This window comes from Mustela lutreola, chromosome 4, assembly GCF_030435805.1.
Source record: "Mustela lutreola isolate mMusLut2 chromosome 4, mMusLut2.pri, whole genome shotgun sequence".
NCBI lineage: Eukaryota > Metazoa > Chordata > Mammalia > Carnivora > Mustelidae > Mustela > Mustela lutreola.
Window position 1 is genome coordinate 124,770,102 of NC_081293.1, and position 10,159 is coordinate 124,780,260.

A 10,159-nucleotide genomic window follows, 5' to 3' on the forward strand; every position below is an offset into this window, starting at 1 on the left:
CTGAATAGATGTTTTTTAAAGTAGGCTTGATATAATTTTTAAGTATGTAAATAAATCCTACAAATCTGTAATACTTTTCATTTTCACAAGTTTTAAGAAAATCAGGTAGTGTATCTGCAAAAAATATTGTACAGAAAAGACTCCTACATTATAAAAGCTCACTAATCAATTGAAAAACAAAGATTTCCATTTCAAGTAAATGGAATGGGGCATTTATGTCCAAGGACTACAACATGTACTTCACAGGAAGAAAAAAAGAACAAACAGCCAAAACCACATGTACATATGGGCCACTTGACATACAGTGAAAGACCTTTATATTGATTCAAGGAAATTGTGTATGTGTGTGTGTGTGTGCGTGCGTGCACGTGCATGCACACGTGTGCACAAAAACACACACGTGCATGCCCCTGCATGTGTGTGAATGCTGACACTACTAAGAAATGGTTTCCTAAACTATGGACAGAAATTTATACACACCTAGAGTGTACTTTTCAATAACTATCAAAATTGAAAACTCACATAACTTTTAACTCAACAATTCGATATTCAGTAGTTTATGATCATAGTTCCATGGGAAATTATTAAAAAACAACTTTAAGGGCAACAGTCTTTGCAGTAGAAAAATATGCACTTAACAGCGTAACACATTCATAAATTTATTTTTATACTGGGAAATATACCCAAGACAGTTCAAGTTATTACAGGAAAAAAATTGCATAACTATGTTTATTTGATTGATGCTGTGTTAAAAATACAATTGTTCATGAAACATTTTTGGATACATCTACAAGAAACCAATAACAGGGACATTTTTGGAGGCTGGTGTTATTTGGAATCTCTTATTTCTCATTTTACAATCTTCTATGTGTTTTGGAATTTTTATAAAAGCATATATTTTTATAATGAAAAAGAAAAGAATGATCTCTCTGAATTTCAATAATTGAATCCTTCTACACGAAATGTGCTTAGTTACTATACTGTTTTTATAACTGAATTGTATAAAAATTACAATATTTTCTTTAAAAAAATGTGCAATTGCTGAAGCAAAGCTCAGGATAATTTGATGTCATAGAGCTGGCAAAAAAAGAAAAAGTAGTGAATTAAGAATCAGGAAACAAATACTGTTTCTGAATCTATTTGTTTTCAATTCTGCTTTATCATTTACAACTGTTATGTCAATGATGTTATTGATGTTCTCTGCTAATTTTTCTAATTCTATTCAATTTTTAACAACATTTTCCTATATATTGTATTTATCTATAAGATTAAATAAAGGGAAGTATAAGAAAGTATTTTATTTTTATAACCATTCTTATCTGATCTCAACTATCTGTAGGTAATTGTACCAAGAAACAGTAGGGCTAAATTTTTTTGTTCTTCTATCTTCAGTAGTACATGAAATTATCCTTAAAATTATTCTCACTTAGTATTTTCTCGACCAAGTTTTTCCAAACTTTCTGACCTTGAGGCCATCTCCTGATCAGCAAGTTCTTCCCTGATTCTAAAGCACAGAAAAGTGCCTGTCTGTCAAGACACCTCTAGTTTGCTGTTATGCTACCACATAGAACCAACTACTTACTGGTAATCCCTGGAAGCTTCCAGCCACTTTTGATAGCTCTGCTGTCACAGGACTGGCTCTGTTGCCATGAGGTCCCTTGCTCTTGCCTCCAAATCTCACTACTAGTTCATGTCTCTGAAGGAAAGAGATTCCTTTTCCTTTCAAATTCTTAAAATGCTTTTTAGTGACAAAATAGTTACTTTATTACTAATTTTTTGCTTTAATTATTTTTTTGATTTTATAATTTTTAAGATTTTATTGATTTATTTGAGAGAGACAGATAGTGACAGAAATAATGACAGCACAAGTGGGGAGGAGAAGGAGAAGCAGACTCCCCACTGAGCAGGAGGTTCCTATGCAGCGCTTTATATCATGAACTGAACCGAAGGCAGATGCTTAACCAATTGAGCAACCCAGGTGACCCTCAATTATTTTTTTAAATTAAAATATATTTGACATGTGAAAATAATACAATGTTGTAACATATGATTTGATGCATGTATATATTGTTAAATGATAAACACAGTAAGTTCAGTAAACATCCATCACCAGTTAGAAATTTTTGTTTTCTCGTACTGAGAAATTTTAAAATCTCTCATAGTAATTTCAAATATACAAACATAGTATTAACTGTAATCACCATGCTGTACATGACATCCTCAGGACTTATTTCATAACTAAAATTTGTTTTTTTTGTTGTTTTGATTTTTAGATTTTACATATAAGTTAAATCATTAGTCATCTGTGATTCTCTGACTTACTTCACTTAGCCTAATGCCCTCAAGTTACATCCATATTTTTGCAAATGACAGGATTTCCTACGTTTTTTATGCCTAATACTACCCCAGAGTGTGTGTGTGTGTGTGTGTGTGTGTGTGTGTGTGTGTGTGTGTGTGTGTGTGAAGTTTTGTTTATCCATTCCACCATTGATGGACACTTACATTGTTTCCATAGCTTGGCTATTTGAAATAATGCTGTGATGAACTGAAGATGCAGAAATCATTTTGACTTAGTGTTTTCATTTCCTTTGGATAAATATCCAGAAGTAGAATTGTTGGATCATTTGAAAGTTCAATTTTGAGTTTTGGAAGAGCCTTATCTCTGTTTTCCTTAGTGGTTGCATTTACATTCCCACCAACAGTACAAAAATACTTTTTCTACATATCCTTGCCAACAATTGCTCTTTCTTGTCTTCCTGATAATAGCCATTCCAACAGGTGTATGGGGATACCTATTGTGGTTTTGATTCCCCCCCGCCCCGATGATTACTAATGTTGAGCATCTTTTCATGTACTCTTTGACCATCTGTATGTCTTCTTTGGGAGAATGTCTGTTCAGATGTTCTCCTTTTTTATTGGATTATTTGGATTTTTTTTCCTCTATGTGAGTTTCTTATATATTTGGATATTCTTTATTGGGCATATAATCTGCAGATATTTTTCCTATTTAATAAGTTGTCTTTTTGTTTTGTTGATGGTTTTCTTTACTATGCAGAAGGTTTTTAGTTTGATGTTCCACTTTTAAAATTTTTTTCAGTGTTCCAGAATTCATTGTTTATGCTCACACCCAGTGTTCCATGCAATATGTGCCCTCCATAATACCAAGACTCACCCAACGCCCCACTTTTCCCCAAACCCTCAGTTTGTTTCTCAGAGTCCACAGTCTCTCATGGTTTGTCTCCACCTCCAATTTCCCCCATCTCACTTCTCCTCTCTATCTCCCAACGTCCTCCATGTTATTCTGTATACTCCACAAGTAAGTGAAACCATATAATAATTGGCTCTCTCTGCTTGCCTTATTTCACTCAGCATAATCTCTTTTAGTCCCATCCATGTTGATACAAAAGTTGGGTATTCATCCTTTCTGATGGAAGCATAATACTCCATTGTATATATGGACCATAACTTCTTTATCCATTTGTCCACTGAAGAGCATCTTGTTTCTTTCTACAGTTTGGCAACTGTGGCCATTGCTGCTATGAGCATTTGGGTACAGATGGCCCTTCTTTTCACTACATATGTATCTTTGGAGTATATACCCAGTAGTGCAATTGCAGGGACATAGGTAGCTCTATTTTTAATTTCTTAAGGAATCTCCACACTGGTTTCCAAAGTGGCTGTACCAACTTGCATTTCTACCAACAGTGTAAGGGTGTTCCCCTTTCTCGACATCGTCTCCAACACTTGTTGTTTACTGTCTTGTTTTTGCCCATTCTAACTGGTGTAAGTTGGTATCTCAATGTAGTTTTGATTTGAATCTTGTTGATGGCTAATGTTGATGAACATTTTTTATGTGTCTATTAGCCATTTGTATGTCTTCTTTGGAGAAGTGTCTGTTCATGTCTTCTGCCCATTTTTCTATGTGATTATCTGTTTTGTGTGTGTTGAGTTTGAGGAGTTCTTCATAAATCTTGATATCATCCCTTTGTCTACAGTGTTATTTGTGAATATCTTCTCCCATTCTGTGGGTTGCCTCTTTGTTTTGTTACTATTTCCCTTTGCTGTGCAAAAGCATTTGGTCTTGATGAAGTCCCAAAAGTTCATTTTTGCTTTTTTTTTCCCCTTTGCCTTTAGAGACATATATTGAAAAAAGTTGCTGTGGCCGATGTTGAAGAGGTTACTGCTGATGTTCTCTTCTAGGATTTTGATAGATTCCTGACTCATATTGAGGTCTTTTATCCATTTCAAGTTTATTTTTATGTATGGTATAAGAGAATGGCCGAGTTTCATTCTTCTACACATAACTGTCCAATTTTCCCAGCACCATTTATTGAAGAGACTGTCTTTTTTTTTTTTTTAAGATTTTAATTTATTTATTTGACAGAGAGAAATCACAAGTAGATGGAGAGGCAGGCAGAGAGAGAGAGAGGGAAGCAGGCTCTCCACTGAGCAGAGAGCCCGATGCAGGACTCGATCCCAGGACTCTGAGATCATGACCTGAGCCGAAGGCAGTGGCTTAACCCACTGAGCCACCCAGGCGCCCGAAGAGACTGTCCTTTTTCCACTGGATATTTTGTCCTGCTTGTTGAAAATTATTTGACCATAGAGTTGAGGGTCCACATCTGAGCTCTCTACTTTGTTCCATTGGTCTATGTCTCTGTTTTTGTGCCAGTACCATGCTGTCTTGGTGATCACAGCTTTGTAGTAAAGCTTGAAATCAATGTGATGCCCCCATTTTGTTTTTCTTTTTCAAGCATTTTCCTAGGAATTCAGGGTCTCTTCTTGTTCCATATAAATTTTAGGATTGTTTGTTCCAGCTCTTTGAAAGGTGCTGGTGGGATTTTGATCAGGATGAATTTGAAAGTATAGATTGTTCTGGACAGCATAGACATTTTAACAATGTTTAGTCTTCTGATCCATGAGCATGGAATTCTCTTCCATATTTTTGTGCCTTCTTCAATTTCCTTCATGAGTAGTCTGTAGTTCCTCAAGTACAGATCCTTTACCTCTTTAGTTAGGTTTGTTTCCAGGTATCTTATGGTTCTTGGTACTATAGTAAATGGAATTGATCCTCTAATTTCCCTTTCTCTATTTTCATTGTTAGTGTATAAGAATGCAGCTTATTTTTGTACATTGATTTCTGTATCCTTCCACATTACTGAATTGCTGTAAGAGTTCTAGTAGTTTGGGCATAGAGTCTTTTGGGTTTTCCATATAAAGTATCAGAAAATTTACAGAGACAATCTATAGAAACAAGGATTTCACAGGACATAGGATGTCAATAAAAACGTATCTTTCAATAATTGCTCTCAATGTGAATGGCCTAAATGCTCCCATAAAACAGCACAGGGCTGCAGATTTTATAAAATGACAGGACCCGTCCATATGTTATCTACAAGAGACCCATTTGGAATGTAAGGATACATCCAGACTGAAAGTGAAGGGATGGAGAAGCATCTTTCATGACAATGAGCCTCAACAGAAAGCTGGGGTACCGATTCTCATATCAGATAAATTAAATTTTAAACTAAAGACTGTAGTCAGAGACTAAAAAGGACACTACATCATTCTTTAAGGGTCTATGTACCAAGAAGATCTAACAGTTGTCAATATTTATGCTCCCAATATGGCGGCAGCCAACTACATAAGACAACTGGTAACCAAGATAATCATTTCATATTGATATGAAAACATTAATAGTAGGGGATCTTAACATGTCACTCTCAGTAATAGACACATCATCCAAGCAGGAAATCAACAAAGAAACAAGAGCATTGAATGACACATTGGACCAGATGGACCTCATAGATACACACAGAAAATTTCATCCTAAAACAACAGAATACTCATTCTTCTCATGTGCACATGGAACTTTCTTCAAAATACACCAAATGCTGGGTCACAAATCAGGGCTCAACCAATACCAAAAGGCTGTGATTATTCCTTGCGTATTCTCAGACCACAATGCTTTGAAACTAAAACTCAACCACAAGAAAGAACTTGGAAGGAATTCAAACACTTGGAAGCTAAAAACCACCTTGCTTAATGTTTGGATCAACCAGGACATCAAAGAAGAACTTAAATAATTCATGGAAACCAATAAGAATGAAGCACTTTGGTACAAAACCTATGGGATATGGCAAAGGTGGTCTTAAGGGGGAAATAAATAGCCATCCAAGCCTCCCTCAAAAAAATTGAAAAATCCAGAATACACCAACTTTCTTTATATTTTAAAGAACTGGAAAATAAACAACAAATTGAGCCAAACCCACACACAAGAAGGGAAATAATCAAGATTAGAGCATATATAAACTATAGATACAGTAGAACACATCAACGAAGCTAGAAACTGGTTTTTTGAAAGAATGAGATTGATAAACCATTGGCCAGACTAATTCAAAAGAAAAGAAAGAAGACCCAAATTAACAAAATTATTAATGAAAAGGGAGAGATCATGACTAACACTAAGGAAATAAAAACAATCATCAGAAATTATTATCAACAATTATATGCCAATAAGTTAAGCAACCTAGATACAATGGATGCATTCCTGGAAACCTATAAACTTCCAAAATTGAATCAGGAAGAAAGTGACAACCAGAATAGACCAATATCTAGTAATAAGATTAAAGCAGTGATCAAAAACCAAGATGCCCCTCAATGGATGAATGGATAAGGAAGATGTGGTCCATATACACTATGGAGTATTATTCCTCCATCAGAAAGGATGAATACTCAACTTTTGTAGCAACATGGATGGTACTGGAAGAGATTATGCTGAGTGAAATAAGTCAAGCAGAGAGAGTCAATTATCATATGGTTTCACTTATTTGTGGAGCATAACAAATAGCATGGAGGACATGGGGAGATAGAGAGGAGAAGGGAGTTGGGGGAAATTGAAAGGGGAGGTGAACCATGAGAGACTATGGGCTCTGAAAAACAATCTGAGAGTTTTGAAGGGGCAGGGGGTAGGAGGTCGGGGTACCAGGTGGTGGGTATTATAGAGGGCACAGATTGCATGGAGCACTGGGTGTGGTGAAAAAAGAATGAATACTGTTATGCTGAAAAAAAAAAAAAGAATGCCTATAGGGGCACCTGGTTGGTTCAGTTGGTAGAACATGAGACTTTTGATCTCAGAGATGTGAGTTCAAGTCCCACGTTGGGTGTAAAGCCTCCTTAAAAAACTCTGAAGAACAATCTGAGGGGTTTGAAGTGGCGGGGGAGGGAGTGGGAGGTTGGGGTACCAGGTGGTGGGTATTATAGAGGGCACGGATTGCATGAAATACTGGATGTGGTACAAAAATAATGAATACTGTTATGCTGAAAATAAATAAAAAGTAAATTTAAAAAAACTCCCCAAAAAACAAGAGCCCAGGACCTGACGTATTCCCTGGAGAATTCTACCAAACATTCAAAGAAGAGATAATACCTATTCTCTTGAAGCTGTTTCAAAAGAAAGGAACAAAAGGAAAACTTCCAGACTCTTTTTATGAAGCCAGCATTACCCTGATCCCCAAACCAGGCAAAGATTCCACCAAAAAGAAGAATTTCAGACCAATATCCCTGATGAATATGGATGCCAAGATTCTCAACAAGATCCTAGCTAATAGGTTTCAACAGTATATTAAAGATTATCCACCATGACCAGGTAGGATTTATCCATGGAATGCAAGGGTGGTTCACCATTCACAAATCAATCAATGTGATAGAACAAATTAATGAGAGAAGTAAGAACCACCACATGGTCCTCTCAATTGATGCAGAAAAAGCATTTGACAAGATACAGCATCCATTTCTGATTAAAATGATTCAAAGTATAGGGGTAGAGGGAACATTCCTCGATTTCATAAAATCTGTCTATGAAAAACCCACAAAGAATATCATTCTTAATGGAGAAAAGCTGACAGCCTTCCCTTTGAGATCAGGAACATGACAAAGATGTCCACTCTCACCACTGTTGTTCAACATAGAATTAGAACTCCTAGCAACAACAATCAGACAACAACAACAACAACAAAAATGTATTCAAATTGGCAAAGAAATCAAGCTCTCCCACTTATAAAACTTTTGATTTTGACATCTTTGCTTTTTGTTGTCAAATCCAAAAAATCATCTATAACATTCCCAAGATTACTTTGGCTACTTGGTGGGGCGGTAGGGGTGGGGGTGGGGAGGTTGAGTCTTCTTTTGTTCATTACAAATTTTAGTATTCCCTGTTCTATTTCTAGAAAAATGACATTGGATTTATGATAGGGATTGCAATGAATCTAATGATTGTTTTAGGTAGTATGATCATTTTAACAATAATTCTTCTATGAGCTCAGAATATCTATTTATTTGTGTCATCTTTAATTTCTTTAATCAGAGTCTTAACAGTTTTCACTATATGGGCCTTTTATCTCCTCAGCTAAATTGAATCCTAAGTACTTGATTCTTTCTGTTGAAATTGTATATTTTTTCCCCTCAATTTGCTTTCTTAGAGTTTGTCATTAGTCTATAAAAATGCAACTGACTTTTATATATTGATTTTTGTGTACTGCAACTTTACTATATTTATTTATTCTAACAGTCTTTTGGTGAACTTTATAGAAAGTTTCCCTTCTTCCTCTCTGATTTGGATTCTTTCTATTTCTTTTTCTGGCCTAATTGCTCTGGCTAAGACTTTCACTACTGTTAAATAGAAGTGGTAAGAGTGGACATCCTTTCTTGTTTCTAATTTTAGAAGAAAACCTTAAGGTTTTCACTATAGATTATGACATTAGGTTTAAGCTTGATCAATAAGCTCTTTATTATGTTAAGTAATTCCCTCTATACCTACTTTTTGCAAGTTTTTATCATAACGTTGAATTTTGTTAAATGTTTTTACTACCTCTATTGAGATGGTCATATGATTTTCTTTTTATTTCATTATTGTTCATTTTGCTTCATTTTATTGGTTTTGATCCTTCATTTTGTTAGCGTAATGCAACACATAGATTGATTTGGATGTGTTGAACCTTCCTTGCATGCCTAGAATAAATTCCACTTGATCATTGTGTATGATCCTTTTAGCATATTGTTAAAATGGACCTATTCATATTTTGTTGAAGATTTTGCATTTATTGTCATTGGTAATATTGGCCTATAATTTTGTTTTCTTGTGGCATTCTTGTCTGGTTTTCATCTCAGGGTAATGCTGACCTTGTAAAATAAGTTAAAAAGTGTTTCCACATCTTCTGTTTTTCAGTAGAGTTTGAGAAAGAGTGGTATTAATTTTTCTTTAAATGTTTGGTACATTTCACCAGTGAAGCCTTCTGGTTCTGTGTGTGTTGGGAAAAGAAATAAAGTTTTTGTTTTTTTTTTTGTCTTTTTTGTGTAGTTTTGTTTTTTAATTAATTTTCTCCAAAACACTGAGACACAAGTCTCAGTGAAGCTCAGCTGGACAAATATATTTTGTCTTCATGCTTTTAGCACCTCTTTTTTTAATACTTTCATTTTCAATAGTTTTTCTGTTTTCTTAAATTATGATATATCCCAGTAGGCTTTGTAGACTGTCCATAAATAAACTTCTAGAAGAGGCCTATATATACATCTAGACATACAGAATCTCAGTAGTAAATAGACTATGATAAAACAGAGAGTCACACATCTTCACTGTCCTCAACTTATATACACACATCTAAGTGTAATATGCTTGGATTTATACATAAAATATTGTTCTGACTTTCCAAAGAATGAAAGAGAAAAATAAATTATTTGGGGTATATGAAAATGCCTCCCCAAAATTCTTAACAGGTTTTGTAGTGCCCCAGATTCTCACTTTTTTTTTTAAGGTTTTATTTATTTAGTTTAGAGAGAGAGAGAGTGAGAGAGGGAGAACAAGCAGGGGGAGAGATAGAGGAAGAAGCAGGTTTCCCACTGAGCAGGGACCTGATGAGATGCAGGGCTTGATCCCAGAACCCTGGGATCATGACCTCAGCCAAAGATGCTTAATGACTGAACCACCCTGGCACCCCAGATTCTCACTTTTCTCATAATAATTACTGCTCTGTCTATCTCTCACAAGGTTCTTTAAAAGTTCAAAATGAAATATCAAACATAAACCTCATTGCTTACCACAGGGGAGGAAGCATAAAATATAGAAAACTCATAGCACTGAAATTATGCTTCCACAGTGCAT

At 35.2% G+C, this 10,159-nt stretch overlaps 1 non-coding gene across 1 annotated transcript; it reads left to right on the forward strand.

Moving 5' to 3' along the window:
- Positions 1-7,093: 7,093 nt before the first annotated feature.
- Positions 7,094-7,166, forward strand: TRNAK-UUU (transfer RNA lysine (anticodon UUU)). The gene has a single exon. It is a non-coding gene; the product is annotated as a tRNA-Lys (tRNA).
- Positions 7,167-10,159: the final 2,993 nt, after the last annotated feature.